This window comes from Chrysemys picta, chromosome 2 (genome assembly GCF_011386835.1).
Source record: "Chrysemys picta bellii isolate R12L10 chromosome 2, ASM1138683v2, whole genome shotgun sequence".
In the NCBI taxonomy this organism is placed as follows: domain Eukaryota; kingdom Metazoa; phylum Chordata; order Testudines; family Emydidae; genus Chrysemys; species Chrysemys picta.
Window position 1 is genome coordinate 189,941,503 of NC_088792.1, and position 25,122 is coordinate 189,966,624.

The 25,122-nt window shown below is 41.8% G+C and overlaps 1 long non-coding RNA gene across 6 annotated transcripts in view; it reads right to left on the reverse strand.

Annotated features, from left to right (window-relative positions):
* Nucleotides 1-25,122, reverse strand: part of LOC135981662 (uncharacterized) — a 222,574-nt gene that overhangs the window by 123,685 nt on the left and 73,767 nt on the right. For all 6 annotated transcript variants that reach the window (XR_010598801.1, XR_010598798.1, XR_010598800.1 and 3 more), the window contains one exon: nucleotides 7,863-7,957. This is a non-coding gene — a long non-coding RNA (uncharacterized LOC135981662). The remainder of the gene's footprint in view (nucleotides 1-7,862; nucleotides 7,958-25,122) is intronic.

The following is a 25,122-nucleotide window of genomic DNA, read 5'->3' on the forward strand; positions in this document are numbered from 1 at the left end:
ATGCCAAAGCAAAACCAGGACCAGCCGAGGAGGCGATTGCAGCGCGGCGACGAAAGTGATGAGGAAATTGATATGGACATAGACCTAGGGTGACCAGATCACCCAGGTGAAATATCGGGACGCGGGGGGGGGCGCGCAAAAAAAAAAAAAAGCCGCCGGAGCTCCACGCCCCGCCCCCCCACCAGCTTGCCTCCGCCTGTCTCGGAGACACTCTGCCACAGCTCAGCCGCCGTGGGCCCATGCCCGCCCTGCTTGCCCCCCCAACACACACACAGACACCGGTCACCCCATCCCAGGCACACACACAGAGCCCTGCACAGCTCCACTAGTCACTAGACCAGCCCCTTTCTCCCCTAACAGCTTTGGTGTCCCCAGACCAAAGCTCCCCAACCCCCGACCACCCCGTGAGGAAAGCCAGTCCTCCTTTCCGGCTCCCCGGGGCCACTGGACTGTCCGGGACTTGCCCCCAGTCCAGATTCGAGTCCAACACACCCAGCAAGCAGCGCCCCGGGCCAACTTCCAGCGGTGGCTGGGCCCGCAGAGCCGGAGGGCGGCGCAGCCCAGCGTGGAAGGTGTCTCGGGCTGGGCGGCCTGCAGGGGCAGGTTTGAGAAACCCCTTCCCAGGCTGGGGGCTGCTCCGGCTGCCGGCGTGCAGGGCCGGGCTGGAGGGGGCCGGGCAGCGCTGGGCGCGGAGAGTGGCGCTACCACGCGGCGTTTGCGGGCCTGGGCTGGACTCGGCTGCCGGCGGAGGGGCCCTGGGGCAGCTCGAGAGGCAGGCGAGGTCCCGGGAAGACGCGTGGCCGCGGAGGGGCTGAGCTCCTGCCGCGCCTCGGGAACCCCTGGCGCGGCAGCTGCAAACGCGTCTCGCTCGCCCCAGCCCAGGCCGGGCCCCTCCCGCCGCCGCCGCTCACTACCCAGCCCAGTGCGCCTCATCCCTGCGGCGGGACGGGCAGGGGACCTGCTCCCCCACCCGCTGAGGAAGAGGCTCTGCACACCAGCGGCCAAGCTCCAGCTTCCGGTCCCTCTTCAGTCACCCGCCCCACACGCTGAGCCAGCTGCGGCCAGGGGAGCAGACCGAGCTGGCTGCAGCGTGCCCAGAGAGTGCTTGGGAAGAGGCGGGGTCAGGGCAGGGATTTGGGGAGGGATCCAATGGGGGAAGAAGGGGGCGGACTTGGGGCGGGGGGGGTGCAAGCGCCGGAGCGGAGGGCAAAAGTGTTTGTTTGTCCAGTGTCCCGGCCGAACATCAGTCGGGACGCGGGACAAACAAACAGATATCGGGACAGTCCCGATAAAATCGGGACGTCTGGTCACCCTACATAGACCTCTCACAAGGCACAGGCCCCAGCAACGTGCAAATCATGGTTTTACTGGGGCAGGTTCATGCCATGGAACGCCGATTCTTGGCCTGGGAAATAAGCAGACTGGTGGGACCGCATCGTGCTGCAGGTATGGGACCATTCCCAGTGGCTGCGAAACTTTCGCATGCATAAGGGCACTTTCATGGAACTTTGTGACTTGCTTTCCCCTGCCCTGAAGCGCCAGAATACCAGGATGAGAGCAGCCCTCACAGTTGAGAAGCGAGTGGCAATAGCCCTGTGGAAGCTTGCAACGCCAGACAGCTACCGGTCAGTCGGGAATCAATTTGGAGTGGACAAATCTACTGCGTGGGCTGCTGTGATCCAAGTTGCCAGGGCAATGAAAGACCTGGTGATATCAAGGGTAGTGACTCTGGGAAATGTGCAGGCCATAGTGGATGGTTTTGCTGAAATGGGATTCCCAAACTGTGGTGGGACGATAGACGGAACCCATATCCCTATCTTGGCACCGGAGCACCAAGCCACTGAGTACATAAACCGCAAGGGGTACTTTTCAATGCTGCTGCAAGCCCTGGTGGATCACAAGGGACGTTTCACCAACATCAACGTGGGATGGCCAGGAAAGGTACATGATGCTCGCATCTTCAGGAACTCTGGTCTGTTTCGAAAGCTGGAGGAAGGGACTTTCTTTCCGGACCAGAAAATAACTGTTGGAGATGTTGAAATGCCTATCGTTATCCTTGGGGACCCAGCCTACCCCTTAATGCCATAGCTCATGAAGCCGTACACAGGCAGCCTGGACAGTAGACAGGACCTGTTCAACTACAGGCTGAGCAAGTGCCGAATGGTGGTGGAATGTGCATTTGGACGTTTAAAAGCACGCTGGCACAGCTTACTGACTTGCTCAGACCTCAGCAAAAAGAATATCCCCATTGTTATTGCAGCTTGCTGTGCGCTCCACAATATCTGTGAGAGTAAGGCGGAGACATTTATGACGGGGTGGGAGGTTGAGGCACATCGCCTGGCCGCTGATTACATGCAGCCAGACACCAGGGCGGTTAGAAGAGCACAGCACGGCGCGGTGCGCATCAGAGAAGCTTTGAAAACGAGTTTTGTGACTGGCCAGGCTACGGTGTGAGACTTCTGTTTGTTTCTCCTTGATGAACCCTCCGCCCCACCCCCCCACCCAGTTCACTCTACTTCCCTGTAAACCAAAAAACCCACCCTCCCCTCCCCCTTTGAGCAGCGCTTGCAGAGGCAATAAAGTCATTGTTACTTCACATTCATGCATTCTTTATTAATTCAATCACACAACTAGGGGGATAATTGCCAAGGTAGCCCGGGATGGGTGGAGGAGGGAAGGAAAAGGACACACTGCAGTTTAAAACTTTAACTCTTATTGAAGGCCAGCCTTCTGATGCTTGGGCAATCATCTGGGGTGGCTGGAGGCCCCCCCACCGTGTTCTTGGGCGTCTGGGTGAGGAGGCTATGGAACTTGGGGAGGAGAGCTGTTGGTTACACAGGGGCTGTAGCGGCAGTCTCTGCTCCTGCTGCCTTTCCTGCAGCTCAACCATATGCTGGAGCATATCAGTTTGATGCTCCAGCAGCTGGAGCATCGACTCTTGCCTTCTGTCTGCAAGCTGACGCCACCTATCATCTTCAGCCCGCCACTTGCTCTGTTCATCCCGCGATTCAGCCCACCACCTCTCCTCTCGTTCATACTGTGCTTTTCTGTAGTCTGACATTGATTACCTCCACGCATTCTGCTGTGCTCTTTCAGCGTGGGAGGACATCTGGAGCTCCGTGAACATGTCATCCCGAGTCCGCCATTTTCTCCTTCTAATCTTCACTAGCCTCTGTGAAGGAGAAACATTTGCAGCTGGTGGAGGAGAAGGGAGAGGTGGTTAAAAAAAAAGACATTTTAGAGAACAACGGGTACACTCTTTCACGTTAAATTTTGCTGTTCACATTACACAGCACATGTGCTTTCGTTACAAGGTCACATTTTTCCTCTTATATTGAGGGCCTGCTGGTTTGGTGTGAGAGATCACTCACGCGGTGCCAGGCAACAGATTTCGGCTTGCAGGCAGCCATGATAAGCCACAGTCTTTTGGCTTTTTTCACCTTCTTAACATGTGGGAATGGTTTCAAACTGTAGCACCCTCATTTCCCATACCAAGGACCCATTGGGTTGGCCATTTAAAATGGGTTTGCAATGTAAAAGGAGGGGCTGCGGTTCCCGGGTTAACATGCAACACAAACCCAACTAACCCCCCGCCCCCCCAACACCCAATTCTCTGGGATGATCACTTCACCCCTCCCCCCCACCGCGTGGCTAACAGCGGGGAATATTTCTGTTCAGCAGAGCAGGAACGGGCACCTCTGAATGTCCCCTTAATAAAATCACCCCGTTTCAACCAGGTGACCGTGAATGATATCACTCTCCTGAGAAATAACAAAGAGCGATAAGGAATGGATGTTGTCTGCATGCCAGCAAACACCGGGACCATACGCTGCCATGCTTTGTTATGCAATGATTCCAGACTACGTGCTACTGGTCTGGCGTGGTAAAGTGTCCTACCATGGCGGACGGGATAAGGCAGCCCTCCCCAGAACCTTTTTGCAAAGGCTTTGGGAGTACATGAAGGAGAGCTTTCTGGAGATGTCCCTGGAGGATTTCCGCTCCATCCCCATACACGTTAACAGACTTTTCCAGTAGCTGTACTGGCCGCGATTGCCAGAACAAATTAATCATTAAACACACTTGCTTTTAAACCATGTGTAATATTTACAAAGGTATACTCACCAGAGGTCCCCGGTGCGCCCTCAGGGTCTGGGAGCACACCTTGGGTGAGTTCGGGGGTTACTGGCTCCAGGTCCAGGGTGATAAACATATCCTGGCTGTTGGGGAAACCGGTTTCTCCGCTTCCTTGCTGCTGTGAGCTATCCACATTATCTTCATCCTCCTGTTCCTCGTAGCCCGAACCCTCTTCCCTGTGTGTTTCTCCAGTGAAGGAGTCATAGCACACGGTTGCGATAGTGGTGGCTGCACCCCCTAGCATGGCATGCAGCTCCGCATAGAAGCGGCATGTTTGCGGCTGTGCCCCGGACCTTCCGTTTGCCTCTCTGGCTTTGTGGTAGGCTTGCCTTAGCTCCTTAATTTTCACGCGGCACTGCCGTGCGCCCCTGTTATGGCCTCTGTCCTTCATGGCCTTGGAGACCTTTTCTAATATTTTGCTATTTCTTTTACTGCTACGGAGTTCAGCTAGCACTGATTCATCTCCCCATATGGCGAGCAGATCCCATACCTCCTGTTCAGTCCATGCTGGAGCTCTTTTGCGATCCTGGGACTCCATCATGGTTACCTGTGCTGATGAGCTCTGCGTGGTCACCTGTGCTCTCCATGCTGGGCAAACAGGAAATGAAATTCAAACGTTCGCGGGGCTTTTCCTGTCTACCTGGTCAGTGCATCTGAGTTGAGAGTGCTGTCCAGAGCGGTCACAATGAAGCACTGTGGGATAGCTCCCGGAGGCCAATAACGTCGAATTCCGTCCACACTACCCCAATTCCGACCCGCTAAGGCCGATTTTATCGCTAATCCCCTCGGAGGTGGAGTAAAGAAACCGGTTTAAAGGGCCCCTTAAGTCGAAAGAAAGGGCTTCGTCGTGTGAACGTGTCCAGGCTTAATTTGATTTAACGCTGCTAAAGTCAACCTAAACTCGTAGTGTAGACCAGGCCTCTCCTTAAGAAGAATTGCGCATTCTTCTGTTCCCCCAGCCTCTCTGCTGCTAAAAGACATAATTTCATCCTAGATACAGATGCAAAAATCTCTCAAAACAGTTCTTGTGCAAATATATCCCTAGCACAGTCAACTACAATTTATGAATATTGCAGGATACTTATAGCAGCACAAAATTAGAATGTATTATAAGCTGCAAAGTTCAACAGCCTAAAAAGAGAAAAATTGAAAAAAAAAATTCCATTTATACTTCATGTAGGTTTTACCTCTCTTTGAAGAAAGAGGTAAAGTTGTGTGGATAAACAGTTAGCAAATCTCAATACTGAGAATTCAGAAGCTTGCCTTTTGTATAATGGAAAGACATAAATTTAGAAACTGTTTGTTGTCGTTCCTTAATGATGATTTTTGAGGATATGGAGGGAGAAAATATTCTGGTTTTTCAACGTAACAAGAAACCTTAATTTTTTTTTTTTGGTGGTTACTCTGTCTCAAAATTTTAAGAGAAACACATTTTCAGTCAATTTTTTCATTTTGTAAAAAGGCCACTTTTTAAAAAAAACAAACCAAAAAAAAGTAATGAAGATTTCTACTTCAGCTCTGCTTACAACTAAACCTGAAAGCTAGTTACCCAGGAAATACTACTGCAGATGGTGTAAAGCTTCAGACTCTGATGGTGAAAAAGTGTGAGGTCATATTAGTTTAGCAGAAGGCTTTTGAACCTCTGTAAACCAAGACACAATACATAGCTAGCTCAATGTTCAAATATGGTGCACACCAAAGTTTAGGAATGTTTGTAGGAGTCGTTTTGGTTTGGGATAGTGTCTTTATGGCTCTTAATTTTCTTGATTGGGACAGGACTTATTTAGAGTCTGAACATTGCATTGTTGCCGTTCAACCATAAAGGAGAACAAGAGTTTTGTTTACTCTCTCCATATCACCATTTCTTTTACTAAAATAATGAAGTGGGGTATCCTGTGGCTCAAGCAACACTGCAGTAGGCATCCATGTGCTTATCATTTCTAACAGAAATATCAAGATGGTAATAGCCAAGCATGCTCTAAACCTTGCTACATGACATTGTCTCTCCTTGACACATCTCAACCCTCAAATCAATGACAAATGTAATTACAACCTTCCCATGTATAAAGATGTCTTTATATTAATTAAGAGTACTCTAAACTTGCCAGCACAATCCACTTGTGTAAAACAGGGTCAGGTGGGCCAACCTATGAATCTCTGTTTTTTCTATTCCTTTATTATTGTGATTGGTCAGCTAAAGTGTATGGGTTATTTCTGGTCCTGCATTGGCTGGCTGAAAATTGTGTCACCAGAACGGGGACAATCAAAGATGACCACAAAAACACTTCTGATGTGGACCCTTTATACCGACTTTTTTTTTTAAGTAAAAATTAAGACTTTCACTTTCTGAGGGCTTGTCTACACTTATAGCGCTACAGCGCTTAGTGAAGACACTACCTATACCTCCCATTGGCATAGGTACTGCACTTCCCCAAGAGACAGTAGCCAAGTCAACAGGAGAAGCCCTCTCATGGAGTTATCATGCAGTTTGGTCAGTATAACTGCATTGCTCCGGGGTATGGATTTTATAGTGTTGACCAGGGTTGAGCATGCAGAGGGCCAGAGTAGAGCTCTGTGAGGTTTAGAAAAAAAAAATCAGACTTGGGAACAAAGCTAAGTGAGCTTTTTGTTGTCCCTCTGCATTGGAAAGACTGTTCTTAAAATATGAGACAAGGTACATGAGGCAATATCTTTTACTGGACCAACTTCTGTTGGTGAAAGAAACTTTTAAGCTTACATAGAGCTGCTCTTCTACAACAACATTGCAAACTTATAATATGAATATCGTTAACAGAATTAAATTCACAGTTTCATTCAAACTCATTTGTGAACATTGTTTGGTAGTATTTGTTCAGTTCTATTCTTGAGTAGGCGGAGAGCTGTTTTTTGACTTTCCACTTGACGTGATTGCTCTTTTACAATTTGCTGAGCACAGTTCAAGCACACCTGCTTCTATCCAATGCAGATGTCTAGATATACCAAACATCTGAGGCTAAAGATCATTAATTTTCTTGAGTGTTTTTTGTTTAAATTAACGTAATATTTTATATTTGTCAACTTTTCTCATCACATACCTACTTATTGTATAGCTATATACACACACATGTAATCCAGACATGCTGAACCAGTGAAAAATACACAGAAATTGGGCTTGGTTTTGGCTTAATTGGCTTGTGAGTTGCTCGTTGGCTAGTTTTTGGCTTGTAGCAGCTTGTTGCTTTTTTTTTTTTGATGGGCTCCTGGCAAGCAGGGGCAAGAAGGGGGAGAGAATCAGTGGTGGACAGCAGGCCCACCACAGTCCTAGACTGCATGCTAGTGGGATCTAGTCACAGAGTGTTCTTAGGGATTGGCTTGATTTTTGACTTATTGTGAAGTCAGAGTGCTTATTTACTGCGTGAAAGTTGGAACTGTGATCGTAATCTAGGACAAGATTTCTATATGCAATAGACAAAACATTACTTATGTTTGATGGAATATAACATTCTATATTTTTAATGAATATAAAAGCTTATTTTATGCTGGAAAGGCCCTTGATCTTGTTGTTTTAGTTCATCTTCCTGTAAAGGAATTAATAGGAACAAGTTGTGTATATTCATATTGTTTTGAGGAAAAACGTTAAAAATCCCAACACAGAAAGATTTTTAAAAATTGCCACATTTGGGACCCCAGGAAAACATTTCGAAGGCTTAGGTATAACAGATGGGGAAATAAAAATGAAAATTGCTTACCACTTTCACCTTGTACACATGACGAAAAGATAGAATGGTGCAGTCAGATAGGACATTGAACTGGGAGTCAGGAAACTTGATGTGAAATCCTAGCCCTGTTGAAGTAAAAGACAAAAAACCTTTATTCAACTTCAGTGGGGCTAGGATTTCATCCCTGGAAAATACTGCTGACTCTGACACTGTTCCAACCCCATGTTAAGCGATTCTACCCAAAATCCAAGTTGTAGAATGATTTGGAATTAATTGAAATTGATCATCATAGTCAGATTTCTGGCAGATGTCAAATGGGAATAAGCCAGGATTTAGGATACCCTGGATTGCTTCCCCCCAAAGCATTAAAAACTCTATAGAATAGTTATACAGTACAGTGCATGTGAAAAATTAGCCGTTGTAGACCCTGATCCTGCAAATAGTTCTCTGCATGCTTAACTTTACATGAGTATTCCTATTTAAATCAACTACATTAACATGCATTAAATTAAGCGTGTGTACAACGAACTGTTTGCCAGATGAGGGTCTTAATTATTTTTAAGATGCTGAATTATTTTTCTTCAAACTAGACTCATTGAGATCTGCATATCTACCCAAACCAGAATTTACAGGCTTAATCTGTTTTAGTTATCCGAGTGCAATATTTCTTAGTATAAAAACAGAGAAAAATATGTGTGTTCAAATTTCCTCACAAACATCAACATTTTAAATCAGCATTGTATACTGTATATATTTAAAGAGTGATTTTTTGAGGTCTCATTTCTTCCTATACTTAAATAGTAAATAACTTCCAGAATAGTGGAATATACGCATTCAAATTCAAGGTGATCTACACAAAAATTGTTTGTTTCCTCCTTTATTTACTTATGATGTATAAATACATAGGAGCTGAATGTTTTTCCCAAGTGTCCCCTTGGCCTCCCCCCCAAAAAAAGATTTTATGGATGATTTTAAAATTAGTTGGATGATGACAACACAAGTAACAAGAAAGTCACACCTGAACAAATCAAGTGGAAAAGAGTTTTTACAAAGATTGTTTAAAGGTCTTTGATTTTTGCTAGCTTTTATTTAATTCAAATATTTAAACAGTAGCAAAAGATCTCTTTGTAGAAGATCCAATAGCCACACCATGCCAATTGAGGCTAAGAAAGATATTACTCCAGTTCCCAGGTCCTCCAGCAAATCCAAGGAAAGGGTACAGAGGGGGGTGGGGACTTTCAGGCATACTTTACATATTGTAATCACACACACACGTATGTAACCCCACAATCCCATTTTCTTTTTCTTTGCAGGTCACCCTTCAAACTTGCCAATTACACCTTTGCAAGTACATATTATTACATTGGTATTATCTTCACTTTCCTATACATAAAATAAGAAACAGCAGGAGAGTACTACAAACACAGAAATAACACTGTGTAGTAACCTAAGGCAATTGTGGCAAATGTCGACCTTCTGATGGTCACAACTACTTTTCTGGTTCACATAGTTTTAGGATATGCCTAAACAAGAAGAGCTGCACATGGGCCAGCCTTCTTCCTTAGCTAGCTGGGGCTGGTACCAATAATGAAATCAGCACTGAACAGGCTTCATAACAGTTTAACAAGCCGAGTACATACCCAGGGTCTGTGCCAGGATTACCCACTCTAAAGCCCGGGCTACACTGACTTCACTGCTACTCTTATGTGCACTAGCTGGATTCAGCTAGCTCTGGTAGGCTAGCCTGCGCACAGCTTTTGCTGTGTAGACACACCCTAAATCATTAATTCAAAGCCCTGCAAGGACGAATGGACTAAAAAGGCACTTCTCTTATCGGTTTAGAAGGATTGAGGTGATACTGCTATACGTACTAACAGGCTACAAAGAGGATTCCCAAAATACTTTCATGGGGTCTACTCGTGTAGTCAACAGGAGTCTGTGTGGGACTGAACCAGTCCTGGGGTTTAGGGGGTATTTTTATACATGCAGCCCTAATGCAGCTTCAGGAACATGCTTGGAACCAATACATAGCAGTTTTTCATTTCTTACAGAATTGCAGTAGGAACTGCACATACTTGCCTAACTGTAATAGTATAATATACTACAGATAAAGCACACCGAATTAAAACATTATCAGGGGATTCTATTTAGTACACAGGCTAAAAATGTGCTGATCCTTTTCAAAAACAAAGAGCTACACTCTAATGCCAACAGTATCAGAACAGGTTCCTGATTCCTAGCATATGGCGAAACAAAATTCTGATAGATTTAGCAGTGCCAATATGGTAGCATTACAATTTAATGTAGGGTCGTGCATGTATGTTTATAGGACATACATTAAGAATTCCTTTAAAGCTACATTCAAGAGTAAATTCACATTAAACATAACATTTAAATGACAGAGTTTATGAAACAAAAACCTGACAGAAGTAATGGAATACTCAACTGAGGCAGAAATTAAACAGTATGTTCTATAAAACCTGTCACAAAAAAAGCCCCTTCTACCAGTACTTTATCATCTTTCCTATTTAAGGTAGGATATGTTTCTATTGCTGGTATTTATTTGTTTTATGAGCATGTGTGAAAATCTAGAGGGGGTTTGGTTCTGGTTACTTGTGGCTACTTCTTTAATAGAAGCATTCCTTGAACACCCACAGGGTGAAATATTAGCCCCACTGAAGTCAGTGGCATAACTCTCAATGACTTCAGCAGAGCCAGGATTTCATCCAGGACTCCTTTTGTTGCCCAAGTCTTGATACAAGAGGCTGTTCTTTCCCACCACCCTACTCCCTTTTAGTAAATTGTTCTCAAGACTTCTCTATGAGACCCCAAGCAAAATCTAAATGTAAAAAGTGTGTTAAATGCCTAAAAGGTTATCTTGGCTACGGGTATCCTTTCAACATATTAAATATAAAACTTCCATGGTTTGCTGAAAACTCTAAAATAATTAGCAATGAATGATTAGAAGAAGAGAAATTACGTCCTAGCATTGCCCTTCCCTTGAGAGCCCTGCGAGAAAATGCAGAGAAAGCCTGCTCAGTATCCAGCTGCATGTCCGTTTGCTTATGGATAAAGAGAAGAACAGTAACCTAATTCCCCCCAAAGCTTTTAAGTGCTAAACTAATCACTTAAAGTTTAAATAATAAAATATAATGCAATAGCTCATGGGTTGACCTATTTTGGCTCTAGGCATGCATAGATATTAGGGATTTCTTTAGGGTTAACTGAGGTATAATGACTATACTTTAGCAAAGGAAGATTTAACCCAACATGCTTTTCATGATCTTATTTAGGTTCTCAATCTTATATAAGGACAACATTAATCATAAAATATGAGAAACTAATACTTTAATTCCTTTTCTGCCAATCCTATCGAGCACATGTCCTCTGGCTCATTAGATATAGTTAAGTAGGCTTCATTCATGTAAATATATATTTATCAGTTAAGGCAAAACCTGATCACCCCCTTGAAACTTTAGCCCCATTTACACTTGCAAAATTGATGCAGGATCAAGTTGAACTGGTCATGCTAAGCATAATTAAGAAGCTAGTATAAATAGCATAAGCAAACTCATTTACCTGGCTCCACTTTCCATTTTGAAGAGATAGGTTACATCTTAATTACAAGTGTTCATTTCCCTGTTGCATTTGGCAAACTTTAGCTAACACAGAATCTTCTACATGAGGTGAAGCTCACCAAATACACAAAACATTCTCTTAAAACCATGTCAAACCATGAAAACTATCTTCATTACTCGCCTGCCACCGGTGCAAACCCCGTTGGGGTAAACAGCTGAGTAAGCAGTCGTGTTGTGGCTAGTACTCTATAGCCATGTATATGGCTGAATATCTGGATTCTTAAGGTACAAACAAAACTCATATGGTAAGAGAAAACTCGAGAGCTGTTACATAATATGACTTGGATTTAATCTATCTAATAAGATTCCAGGATTGTCACTCTGTGTGTCATTCTGAAGCCTATTATGTCTGTAGAGTTAGTGTGAAGCAATGCAAGCAGCTACCAGCATGGTTAAAGGATCGTTTTGTCCATAATATTGCCAAGTTTTGCAGTCTATTACCCTACAGTTTTTAAGTTCTCAGCCATTTTGACTTTACAAATTACACCCACGCGGCATACAAACTATAGTAGGGCAGATATCTATGCCAAGCCAAGAGTCCAGACCACTATGCTATCAGGCAGTAACTCAACCCCCACCCTAATTTGCATTGAACAGTTTCATTGGTTGCATGAGGGAAGCTGCTCAGCTGATGGATTACTTGGCCCAACTGCCACACTCATGCACTCAAATGCCATCTGCACAAAACACCATTAATCTCACAGCACAACCTCCCCAGACACAAATCAACACAACAAGCAGACAATAACCCCAAACACAGAGCCACTCACTGCAGTACACATCCCTCAGTCATCACTCACACACATCAACACAACCCTCCCTGCACACTGTCCCACTCTTACTCATTCTTACCAAAGAGCCATAGCCATGGATCATCACCAAGTTCGATCGTCACTGGGCCTGTTACCTCCAATTTTTAAGTTCTCAGCCATTTTTGGCTTTCTGCTCTCCCTCCTCCTCAGACTCTAAATATTACACCCATGCAATAGCATGGGCTTTCACTTACTAGTACAGAATAACCTTAGACAAGACTTTTCATTTAAAAAAGAGTCTGACCGGAAACTGGATATGGAAGTTCCATTCATATATTTGATAGCCAGGTCATTACAATGAAGTAAAACTAAACAACTATTCATAAGCCATAGAAGGAGTACATACATTAAAGGACCACGTTTTCAAAGTGCTCATCTGCAAAAGCACACACGCATAGCAAGTCAATACATATTTTTCACCTAGGTTCTGTGCACACCCTTTTAAAGATTTGGCCCCTAACCACAATAGGCCAGATTCTGCTCTTGGTTACACTAGTGCAGTGGTTCTCAATTTATTTAATTTTTTGCAGACCTCTTGAAACTTGCTGTGGGTCTCAGCAGACCACTTAATGATCTTTCCAAATGTTGTTTGTACCATTAGTTAACTAGCATAAAACACTTTGGATAAAAGTGCTATATAAAAAAAACCCTTCATAATTAACTTTTTTGTTCTACAAATAAAAGCCCACAACTCATATTTTAATATCAGTAGTATTACCTTTCTAATGCAATGGATGTGCCTTCTCACCCCCGCCATGGCAGCCCCTGAGCTGGGGATGGGAAGGAGGGCCATCTCTCCCCAGCAGCCACAGCCCTGGAGCTGAGGAAAGTCACCTCTTTCTCTGGCCGCCGCAGCCCTGGATGTCCCAAATTCCCACCCCCCTTCTCATCCCACTACCCCCTCCCACCAACCTCCTATTCCCCCCCAAGGCCACCACCTCACATGTGCTTCTTCTCCAGCATCTAGGCACCTAATTAGTGGAGCTATGCCTGCGCGGCTCCACTAATTAGGTGGGTGGCCCTTAATTCTTCTGTGTGCGGACGTCCAGGTGCGCACCTTAGAGGGAACTATCCGCGGACCTCCTGAATGGAGCTCACGGACCACTGGTGATCTACGGAACAGTTTGAGAACCTCTGCACTCATGTAAGTCAGTCAGGTGAGCTACAGTAACCAGTAGATACTGGTCCCAGGAATCAAATTCCATCATATATTATGCAGGCAGACTAGGTGCCAGTGGGAGGGAAGAGAAGGATATAGGGAACTGTTTGTCCACCCCATGCCTCCCACAACCAGCAGAGCAGGATCTCTATTTAGCATTGAAGAATGTTCTAGAAGGGCCAGCTTCTTTGAAGGTGATAGTGTAGTAGCCAGCAAAGAGACATGGTCTTCCAGCTATGGGGCATTTTAAGCCAATAGCTGGCTAGCACTTAGAATGCTACCTCCACAGCACATGCTACCTGTGGTCAAATGCAGTTACTTTTCAAAGCAGCAATGAAGGGCACTTTGGCCCTGTAACAGCACACTGCCTAACACTAGCCCCGAGACATATGGATGGCTCTAATGCCACTGACGCTGCTCCACTTATTCTCTTTCCTCCTGAATGCATCCATTGGGTAAAAAGAGGATTTCACCCTAAATAATAATGTACTTCATGCTATATTTCACCTTGTTTATTTATAGGATTGTAAAAAATATTAATTCAAGAGCTTAAAAGAAAATACCTGATGTATGACCCCCCCAAAAGACCAAACACACACAAAAAACTAGCATAACATTAAGTTTTCATCCACTCTGGTAATTTTCAGAAGTAAAGAACAACCTGTTATTGCTGGCTCATACAGTCCCTCCACCTGTGTATAAGAGCACTGTGGAGCACATGGTAATCATTAGATCTCTATCATTGTTCAAATAAAAGGATATAATAATAAACAATCTTACATTCTTGAGGCAATATACTATATAACTGAGATGGGAAGCTTAAATATGTCTGGATAAAAAAAAAAAGTAATATGCCAGGCTTAAAATACGATATTGCATGCTGCTTAGCAAACAGATAAAGAGGGTTTATGGAGAAGAATGATGGATGTAATTTCTTTTGAAAAAAATTATAAGCAATAGAACTGAATTTAATCTAATATCACTGCTAAAGCTTGCCATAATCTTATACAGCATTTGGGCAGTACCTAGGGCCAAAGAGATGATCCTCAATTAGCATAGCATACAAATCAGCTTTTCCATTTTTATCAGATTATCTGCATTACTGGTTAATGCTGATGCATTCTGCAACATGCAATAAACACTTTTAAGCATCATATTTCCATAGTGTAAAACATCCAACCACATCTTAATTGTTTTAACTAGATAAAGTATGCTACTTTGGCATGAATAATATTATCAGAATTACATTAAATCTCTTCATTTATTATCTCTAATGCTACTTAAAAGAGAAGTTAATAGAGTAATTCATTCCCATATCATGACCTTGGTCACTAGTACACGATGTTTCATATTCATTATGCTGAGCTAAGTGAGGGCTCTGTTATAATATCACTTAATTTATATTCTGAATAATGCTCTGGGGACAAGTTGCTCTTGTGCATTAGAGTTCTATCTAAATCACAATATTTGAAGACAAGTGGAGAGAGCAGATAACTATTAAACAACGTGTTTGCCAGCATAAAGCGTTGTTACAGATTCAGAACATAAGGCCTTGGGAATTAAAAGGTATGAAGGTAGTAGCTTCTCCCGAAATATTTAGCTATTCTTGAAAGTAGTAATATTGCACGCTCAATTTGCATTTTCATTATTCTAGGAGCTATTTATAAAATGGCACTGATTATCATATCACAATTGAGAAATAAAGATCTACAGTAATTTTCCCTAATAAAATGATTTTTTTCCCTAATCAAGACAATTTTGAGGAATTATCCTTAAGGTAACAGGTTGTTAATCCAGACAGTACCTGGAACATATAGAGCAGTGGAGATGTTGAGAGGGATGATTTTTTTAGGGTACACTTAAAGATCACATCCCTCACTCATTTCTATAAAGAAGTAGGAGGGAGACAATGAGAGACTTTTACGCCTCCCATTGCAGAAATGAGATCCAGACCATTTTTCCTTTCAATGCTAATGATCAACATACATTGAATTACATTAACATACATCTTCTAGTCTCTCTTTGCAAATAAAAGAGCTAGAGAATGATTTTTGTTGTTTTAAATGAAAGCTGATATTCTTTACAATTCTAGCTCCCCGCCATTTAAGGGCCTGATTCAAAGTCCACTGATTTCAATGGGAGCCTTTCGATTGAATTCAGTGGACTTTAGATCAGGCCTTGAGTGAGTGTCAGCAGCTGTGGGCTTTATATGGGACCAAAAAGCCAACTCTGGTACAGACGTAAAGCATCCTGAAAAATGACCCGATACAGATATCATAATGAGGTTCCATACATGGTGTGCTTCCATAACTTCCTAATCAAACATGTTCAGCTCCCAAACAAAAAAAGAACACAAGAGCAAAACAAACCCATACAACCAGCCCTGCAAACTCAGGATCTGGTTTCTTTCCTTCTTCTTGTGCATTCCTACAGTAATAAAAGTTTGCAGGCCACATTATGCCCTCGGGGGTACCTGTGCAAGCCTATTTTGTTTAATGGGTTTGCACAGAAATACAGTAACTGATTCACGCTAACCGGAGCTAAATAAATTCTATATTATGTATATGAAAGAATAGCATCCAGCACATTCCCTCTTTGTGGTGATGAATTTGCAGGGAATAGCATCAGTAAAATCTTATTTTTTAATCACTATAATAAACAGATAGGACTCTGAACACAGACAGAACAAATCTGTTGACATCGAAAAGCGACCACATAAAATTTGCAAGTTCTAAGTAGAATTGCACTTCAAGGATCTGATTCTCCATCCCTTGCCACTAATAAAACAGTCATTTACACACATTTCATACCTGCGCAAAGTGATCACATATTGCTCATAAAACATTAATAGATCAGAAGTTCCCCACTTACATCAGCAGTAGCAAAGGATACCCACTTTTCCAGATGTAAATGATTACACGGGATGCAAAGAATTGCACAATCAATTCCTCCAACCCCCAAAGACCACTGAAAGCAATGCAAATGCCTTATAAAGGCTCTGGAGAATACAGTTATGAAACAAACCACAATTTCTCTTGGATCAAATCATTAACAGATTTGGACATTATTCGGATTTTGAAATTACAACTGTATTTCCTGTAGCTCTCCTTTATGGCAGGAATAGCTTCTTATGGCAGCTGAATAGAATTCTTCCCATGTCAAAACACCAGCACTTGTACTCAGAAGATGAGCACATTCAAATGAGTGGAATGTTGTAGGTGTGTACCATTAGTATGCATAGACATGAGTATGTGTAGTATACTGTATCTCATGATCAAGCACACTGTAGTAGTTGTAAGACTAGTACTAGAAGCAGCACTAGAAATATAATGAATGATTTTGGCAGCTCTGAAGGAAAAGGTAATGTGTAGGGTCTGCATGTCTCTGATTGATATGTTATGATATATTACAATGCTGCTGACATATCAAAAGACGTGATTTAGTAGCCATTGGTTATTTCAATTTACTCTTTTTACGTTTTTAATTAGTAAATGAGTCCCTTGTGGACCAATGATTAATTGCACAATAATTCACTGCAGTACCTTCTTTTCCTGTTTGAGTGGAGCACAGCATATAAAGAAACGTTTGGAATATGGGGAGTTATAAATTATAGAAGATGCACACTCCGCTCTAGTTAAGGTTCTGTCAGCCCTTCCATTGAAAAACCCCATTTTCAGGGTATTTAAAATTAGGCTGAAAAAAAATCACTTCAGAGTGGCTGCTAGTACACAGGAGCTCAGCCTGTGAGTTAACACACACACACACACACACACACACAGGAAGGAGTAGGGGAGGGAGAATGTATGTACATAAAGAAACTCAGTTGGCCCATTTTAATTAGAAATAATAATACTTCCTAGATTTTCTGTCTCTCTATCAGTAGATCTCAAAGCCATCAAAGGAGGTAAATATCATTATCCTCATTATTTCAAATGAGCAAACTGAAAGAGAGAGAGTTGAAGTGACTTGAAGTCAGGAATAGAACCAGGTGTCCAGCGTCTCAGTGCATTCCCTAAGATACAAATGAGAAGGGAATAATACATTATTTTAAAACTGTACCTCTTTCAGAAATTTTTGTGCTAGTCTAATTCAATGAACAGAAAACACAGGGTGGTTCCACAAAATAGGAAGGGAACTTTATTCAGGGGCTGTTGAAGGGAAGTTTTGACTTGGGAGTCGGGGTTTTATTTCTAACTGCCAGTAACTCCCTTTGTAACTTTCAGCAAGTCACGTAACCTCTTGTGCCTCAGTTTACCCATCTGCAAAAGGGGTTTAATACCTACTCAAAAAGATGTTTGAGGTGTAATGTTTGACAGTGAATAAAAGGCATTATGCGGTCTAAGTATTTTTATTGTTTCCTTAGTAACTACATATAACAGTGTCCCTTCCTTCTGCAGTTTAGCAGGTATCAAATATTAAGAATATTTTATGTTTCATCTCATCCAAAGACTAAGAGTAAACTTTGAAGTGACATTTTCAGATGTGTAAATATTTTAAAAGAAGTTTAATAAGGTTTTTCATGTGTTATCCAGCAAATTTATACAATCCATCCATATTTATTAAAAAGGAAAGAAAACCCTGGTATCACTCTTATTCTGTATATTAGTAATGACCCAAAATACAATAGTAGTACCCAAGTAGGCAGCAGTGTTTGAATCATTACTATGAAATATAATATTCTCCAAGGAATGTAAGATCTGAAGGATCAGGAGTGAGTCTCGGGGATTTTTCAGGTGGGAAAATTTTTTTATTGATTTTAATATTGCTGGGATGTCACCCACAATCTACTTTGAGACTGAATACATAAGTGTTTTACTTTTGAGACCACCTGGAACCAGGTTTCAATTTTGTGTGGCGTGAAGTTTCAGATTAAACAATAAACCATTAGTTCTCGCTTATCTCGTTTGTAACATTCAGGGAACAAACTCTCTACCAATAATTCTTGGTCTAGATCAGCTTTCAGAACAGTCGGTTGAAAAATATTCAAAATTCTAATGGTCTGGACTACGCAGACAGATCACGTGGTAGGTTTCAGTTCCCTGAGAAGAGGCGCATAACTCTTGTAATCAGGTTTGTAGTTTCACACCCACACCCCTGAGCGACATAGTTATACCAACCTAACCCCTTCCCCTAATTTAGACAGTGCTATGTCAGGGGAAGGACTTCTCCCATTGACATAGTTACCGCATCTCGAGGAGGTGGAGTACCTATGCTGATGAGAGAAGCTCTCCCATCGGCAAAGGTAGTGTCTTCACTAAGTACTACGTGGCACAGCTATAAGTGTAGACAATCCCTCGAGGGCATAACGTTAAACTCATGTGCTAGATTTTACAGGATCGGGACTTTTCTTTAGAAAAGGGTTTAAAATTGTTAAAATTAATCAAAATGTCATGGCTGCACAGTATTAGTTTTCTTAAACAGTATGGCCGAAATTGGACACTATATTGTCAATAAAAGGGTGGGATCATTTGTCCAGTGGGCAACATAATTTTGGTTAACGTTTGGATTTTGTAAACATTAAAACTGCCAATAGGAGGGTTCCCCTATTGATTCTAGGCTAATACAGATACACAAATCTCAATTAGTCATTGGTGGGAGGAAAGAAGAACAATCTTCCTACATTTGAAGTTATACATTTTCCCATAAATAATACACCTATTCAAATAAGTATTTTATATTTGATGTCAGGTATTGTGTATTTTCAGGGTTTAATACGGTCATAATTCACCATGGCAGTTCAGCCATCACATACCATGTTGTATCATGGGAAATGTAATCCAGACAAGAAGCAAGGCCCATGCGGAGAATGGGGGCATGAGGAACCCAGAACTACAATACCAATAAGGCAGTATAGTTGCCAGGCTGGACAAAGAGTAATATTGACCCAAAATGAAACATTTCTGAAGTGTCAAAAAGTTGTATTTTGATAGGAAAGGTTGAAACAAAATATTTTGACATTTCCAATTCAAATTTTTTCAGAGCTTTTGGTTCCACTAAAAATAAATAAATTGATATTTAAACTTTTTGTCCTGCTATAGGACAAAACAAAATGTCAAATTAGTGAAGTGTCCTCCAGGATAGATAATTCTCCTTCCCCATCGATTCTACCTAGAACCCCTTCACCCACTATCCTGAAACTTTTGCTCTATCAGTGTCCCTGAACCAAACCCTTTAGCCACCTACTTCAAAACACTTTTTTCTCCCAGTGCTCAAGATAAAAAGGTTCACATGATATGATGAAAAATTGGGTCAGGAGAAATGAGGAAGAGAGTTTGGGATAGTTTGAGGGGACAAGCATAGGAGATATGCAGAATAATGCATTAGGATAATCGTTTGAACAGTGTTTAATAGGTTGTGGATATGGAAGGGCAGGAAGGTGGAGAAAACTTCTAGGAGGGAAGGATAATGGGATTAATTGAAGTTTATGGGGGATCAGAGTACTGAGTGGTAGGGAGGGGAATGATGTAGGGGAGGATAGGAACCTTTCAAAAGGATGCAAAAGGATACTGGAACAGTGGGGAAATTGGAGGCAAGTAATCTAAAATATGGCAAATATAGAACTAGATGGCTGAGCTAACAGACTGCAGTACATATTACATGTGTTGGAGGAGTTAGAGCTAAAAAAATAGTACAGCACAAATGAAAACCGTATTTACCAAAGGGCAAATTCTTGCAGATGATTACCATTGAATAAGGTTTTGATAAAACCACACAGGTAGACAGAGAGTGAATGGCACTTGAGCTCTTTGAAAACAGGCAGTGGTTGTTACCTAATAAACTGGAAGGTAGAGGCATAGGAGGAAGGTGGAGAAGAGAAATAAGGTCCAGGAGTTACATAGAACCTTTTTTTAAAAAATAGGGTCTTGAAGGTTAAATTTGAGTCATGAATAGAGATTTCTGGGAGCACCAAAAGAATACCGGAGATATTTGGCTGGACACTTTGTTTTGTTTATAAATTGAAATAAATAAAGTTACTGATTTGAAGAAGTTTTATGACTTCAAAGAATGAAAGCAAATTTTACCAGACTACTAGGAAATTGTGCATGCATATGTACCATCAGATTATACATTCTACCTGATGAAGATTTGGCCTTGTCCACCACATGTCATGGCAGAGCTGTATCCCACTTCAAACAGGAAGCAGAGACAGGAACTCAAGAATATTTTTTAAAATAAAATTGAGATTGAATTTAAGAATTATGGATTTATTAACAACATAATTTGTTGTGGAAGAGTCAACATGATTTTTGTAAAGGGAAATCATGCCTCACCAATCTACTAGAATTCTTTGAGGGGATCAAGAAGCATGTGGACAAGGAAGATCGAGTGGATAGAGTGTACTTAGATTTTCAGAAAGCCTTTGACAAGGTCAGTCACCAAAAGCTCTTAAGCAAAGTAAGCTGTCATGGGATAAGAGGGAAGGTCATCTCATGGATTGGTAACTGGTTAAAAAGATAGGAAACAAAGGGTAGGAATAAATGGTCAGTTTTCAGAATGAAGAGACATAGATAGTGGTGTCCCCCAGGGGTCTGTACTGGAACCTGTCCTATTCAATATTCATAAATGATCTAAAAAAGGGCATAAACAGTGAGGTGGCAAAATCTGTAGATGATACAAAACTACTCAAGGTGGTTAAATCCAAGGCAGACTGCGAAGAGCTACAAAAAGGATGTCATAAAACTGGGTTACTGGGCAACAAAATGGCAGATGAAATTCAATGTTGATAAATGCAAAGTAATGCACACTGGAAAACAATCCCAACTACAGATATAAAATGATGGGATCTACAGATATAAAATGATGGGGTCTATTGCCACTCAAAGATCTTGGAGTCATTGTGGATAGTTCTCTGAAAACATCCACTCAATGTGCAGCGGCAGTCAAAAAAAGCAAACAAAATGTTGGTAATAATTAAGGTAAGAGAGAAACTGTTTCCTCTATATAAATTCATGGTACGTCCACACCTTGAATACTGTGTGCAGATGTGGTCACCCCATCTCAATAAAGATATATTGGACTTGGAAAAGGTTCAGAAAAGGGCAACAAAAGTGATTAGGGGTATAGAATGGCTGCCGTACGAAGAGAGATTAATAAGATTGGGACTTTTCAGCTGGGAACAGAGACTACTAAAGGAAGATATGATTGAGCTCTATAAAGTCATGACTGGTGTGGAGAAAGTAAATAAGGAAGTGTTTTTACTTGGTCTCATAACACACGAGGTCACCAAATGAAATTAATAGGCAGCAGGCTTAAAACAAAGAAAAGGAAGTATTTTTTCCCCCACACAATACATAGTCAGTCTGTGGAACTCTTTGCCAGATGATGTTGTGAAGGCCAAGACTATAACAGGGTTCAAAAGAGAACTAGATACGTTCATGGAGGATAGGTCCTTCAATGGCTATTAGCCAGGATGGTCAGGGATGGTGTCCCTAGCCTCTGTTTGCTAGAAGCTGAGAATGGACAAAAGGGTATGAGATCACTTGACTATTAACTGTTCTGTTCATTCCCTCTGGAGCACCTGGCATTGGCCACCGTTGGAAGACAAGATACTGGGCTAGATGGACCTTTGGTCTGATCCAGTATGTCCTTTCTTAGAATCGTAGAACTGGAACCTTGAGAGGTCATCTAGTCCAGTCTTGCCTTGAGTGCAGGGGACTAAATATTTTTTAGACCATCCCTGACAGGTGTTTGTCCAACCTGCTCTTAAAAATCCCCAATGATGGAGATTCCACCACCTCCCTAGGCAATTTATTCCAGTGCTTAACCACCCTGACAGTTAGGAAGTTTTTTCTAATGTCCAACCTAAACCACCCTTATTACAATTTAAGCCATTGCTTCTTTTCCTATCCTCAGAGGTTAAGGAGAACAATTTTTCTCCCCCGTCCTTGTAACAACCTTTTATGTACTTGAAAACTGTTATGTGCCCTCTCAGTCTTCTCTTCTCCAGACTAAACAAACCCATTTTTTTTCAGTCTTCCCTCATAGGTCATGTTTTCTAGACCTTTAATCATTTTTGTTGCTCTTCTCTGGACTTTCTCCAACTCGTCCCCATCTTTCCTGAACTGTGGTTCCCAGAACTGGACACAGTACTCCAGTTGAGGCCTAACCAGAATGGAGTAGAGCAGAATAATTACTTTTTGTGATCTACTATGATCCCAGATCCCTTTCCCCAGTACTCCTTCCTAGGCAGTCATTTCTCATTTTGTATGTGTGCAACTGATTGTTCCTTCCTAAGTGGAGTACTTTGCATTTGTCCTTATTGTCCTGTTTACTTCAGACCATTTATCCAGTTTGTCCAGATCATTTTGAATTTTAATCCTATATTCCAAAGCACTTACAACTCCTCCCAGCTTGGGATCATCTGCAAACTTTATAAGTGTACTCTCTATGCCATTATCTAAATCATTGAAGATATTTAACAGAACCGGACCCAGAACCAATCCCTCTGGGACACCACTCGTTATGCCCTTTCAGCATGACTGTGAACCACTGATAACTATTTTCTGGGAACAATTTTCAAAACAGTTATGCACCCACCTTATAGTAGCTCCATCTAGGTTGTATTTCCCTAGTTTGTTTATGAGACGGTCACGCAAGACAGCATCAAAAGCCTTACTAAAGTCAAGATATATGACATCTACTGCTTCCCCCCCAATCCACAAGGCTTGTTACCTTGTCAAAGAAAGCTATCAGGCTGGTTTGACATGATTTGTTCTTGACAAATCCATGCTGACTGTTATTTATCACCTTATTATTTTCTAGGTGATTGCTTAATTATTTTCTCCATTATCTTTCCGGGTACAGAAGTTAAGCTAACTGGTCTGTAATTCCCTGGGTTATTCTTATTTCCCTTTTTATAGATGGGCACTATATTTGCCCTTTTCCAGTTTTCTGGAATGTCCCCCATCTTCTATGACTTTTCAAAGAAAATTGCTAATGGCTCAGATATCTCCTCAGTCAGTTCCTTGAGTATTCTAGGATGCATTTCATCAGGTCCTGGTGACTTGAAGACATCTAACTTGTCTAAGTAATTTTGGCTTGTTCTTTCCCTATTTTTAGACTTTGATCCTACCTTATTTTCACTGGCATTCACTATGTTAGACGTCCAATCGCCACCAACCTTCTTGGTGAAAACCGAAACAAAGCAGTCATTAAGCACCTCTGCCACTTCCATATTTTCTGTTATTGTCTTCCCCCCCTCATTGAGTAACAGGCCTACTCTGTCCTTGGTCTTCCTCTTGCTTCTAATGTATTTGTAGAATGTTTTCTTGTTTCCTTTTATGTCCCTAGCTAGTTTGAGCTTGTTTTGTGCCTTGGCTTTTCTATTTTGTCCCTACATACTTATGTTATTTGTTTATATTCATCCTTTGTAATTTGAACGAGTTTCCACTTTTTGTAGGACTCTTTATTTTTAGATCATTGAAGATCTCCTGATTAAGCCAGGGTGGTCTCTTGCCACACTTCCTATCTTTCCTACGCAGTGGGATAGTTTGCTCTTGTGCCCTTAATAATATCTCTTTGTTTTTCTGCTTAGGCTTGCTTTCCATGGGATCTTACCTACCAACTCCCAGTTTGCTAAAGTCGGCCTTCTTCAAATCTATTGTCTTTATTGTGCTGTTCTCCCTCCTACCATTCCCTAGAATCATGAACTCTACCATTTCATGATCACTTTCACCCAAGTTGCCTTCCACTTTCAAATGCTCAAGTAGTTCTTCCTTATTTGTCAAAATCAAATCTAGAACAGCCTCCCCACTTGTAGCTTTCTCCACCTTCTGAAATTGTCTCCAATCCATTCCAAGAACTTGTTGGATAATCTGTGCCCTGCTGTGTTATTTTTCCAACAGATGTCTGGGTAGTTGAAGTCCCCCATCACCACCAAGTCCTGTGCTTTGGATGATTTTATTAATGGTTTAAAGAAAGCCTCATCTACCTCCTCTTCCTGGTTTGGTGGTCCGTAGTAGACCCCTACCATGACATCACCCTTGTTTATTACCCCTTTTATCCTTACCCAGAGACTTTCAACAAGTGTTTCTTATTTCTATCTCAACCTCAGTCCAACTGTATACATTTTTAATATATAAGGCAACACCTCCTCTTTTTCTTATGATTGGGATGCTATTGTTAAGGACTTAAATATTTGCAAAGTGAATTTGAGACAGTCACAAAATTTGCTAAAAAAGTCTTTTTTCATTATTGTCAAAATTCTTTTTATTTCCCCTAAAGGTATACCAATGGAATGGCTTCAGTGGTGCCTCCAAATGTGAAACTGCAAACTTGTACATCTAGATCCTTGCACCTGAACTTTCCATGTGGAAAATGCCTGCACTCACTAGAAAAATATCTAACACCTGTAAATATTATTTAAATCAACATAATATAGCCTTATTGTCCCAATGGAATTTGCTGGTGTGTGTGTGTGTGTGTGTGTGTGTGTGTGTGTGTGTGTGTGTGTGTGTGTGTGTACGTACATACACATGGGTATTAGAACTATTTATAGCATGGGTGAAACCAGTTACACCTTCATAGTGTGGTACAAGTATGAAAAAAGAAGGCCAGCCTTTGATAATTAATTAACCCTAACCCATTCAATGCCTCAGCTGATATTTGTATACTAAAGATATATATTTGAGCATTATTAGCTAGATTTTCCAAACCCTAGCAGGTCCCATTGGTTTCAGTAC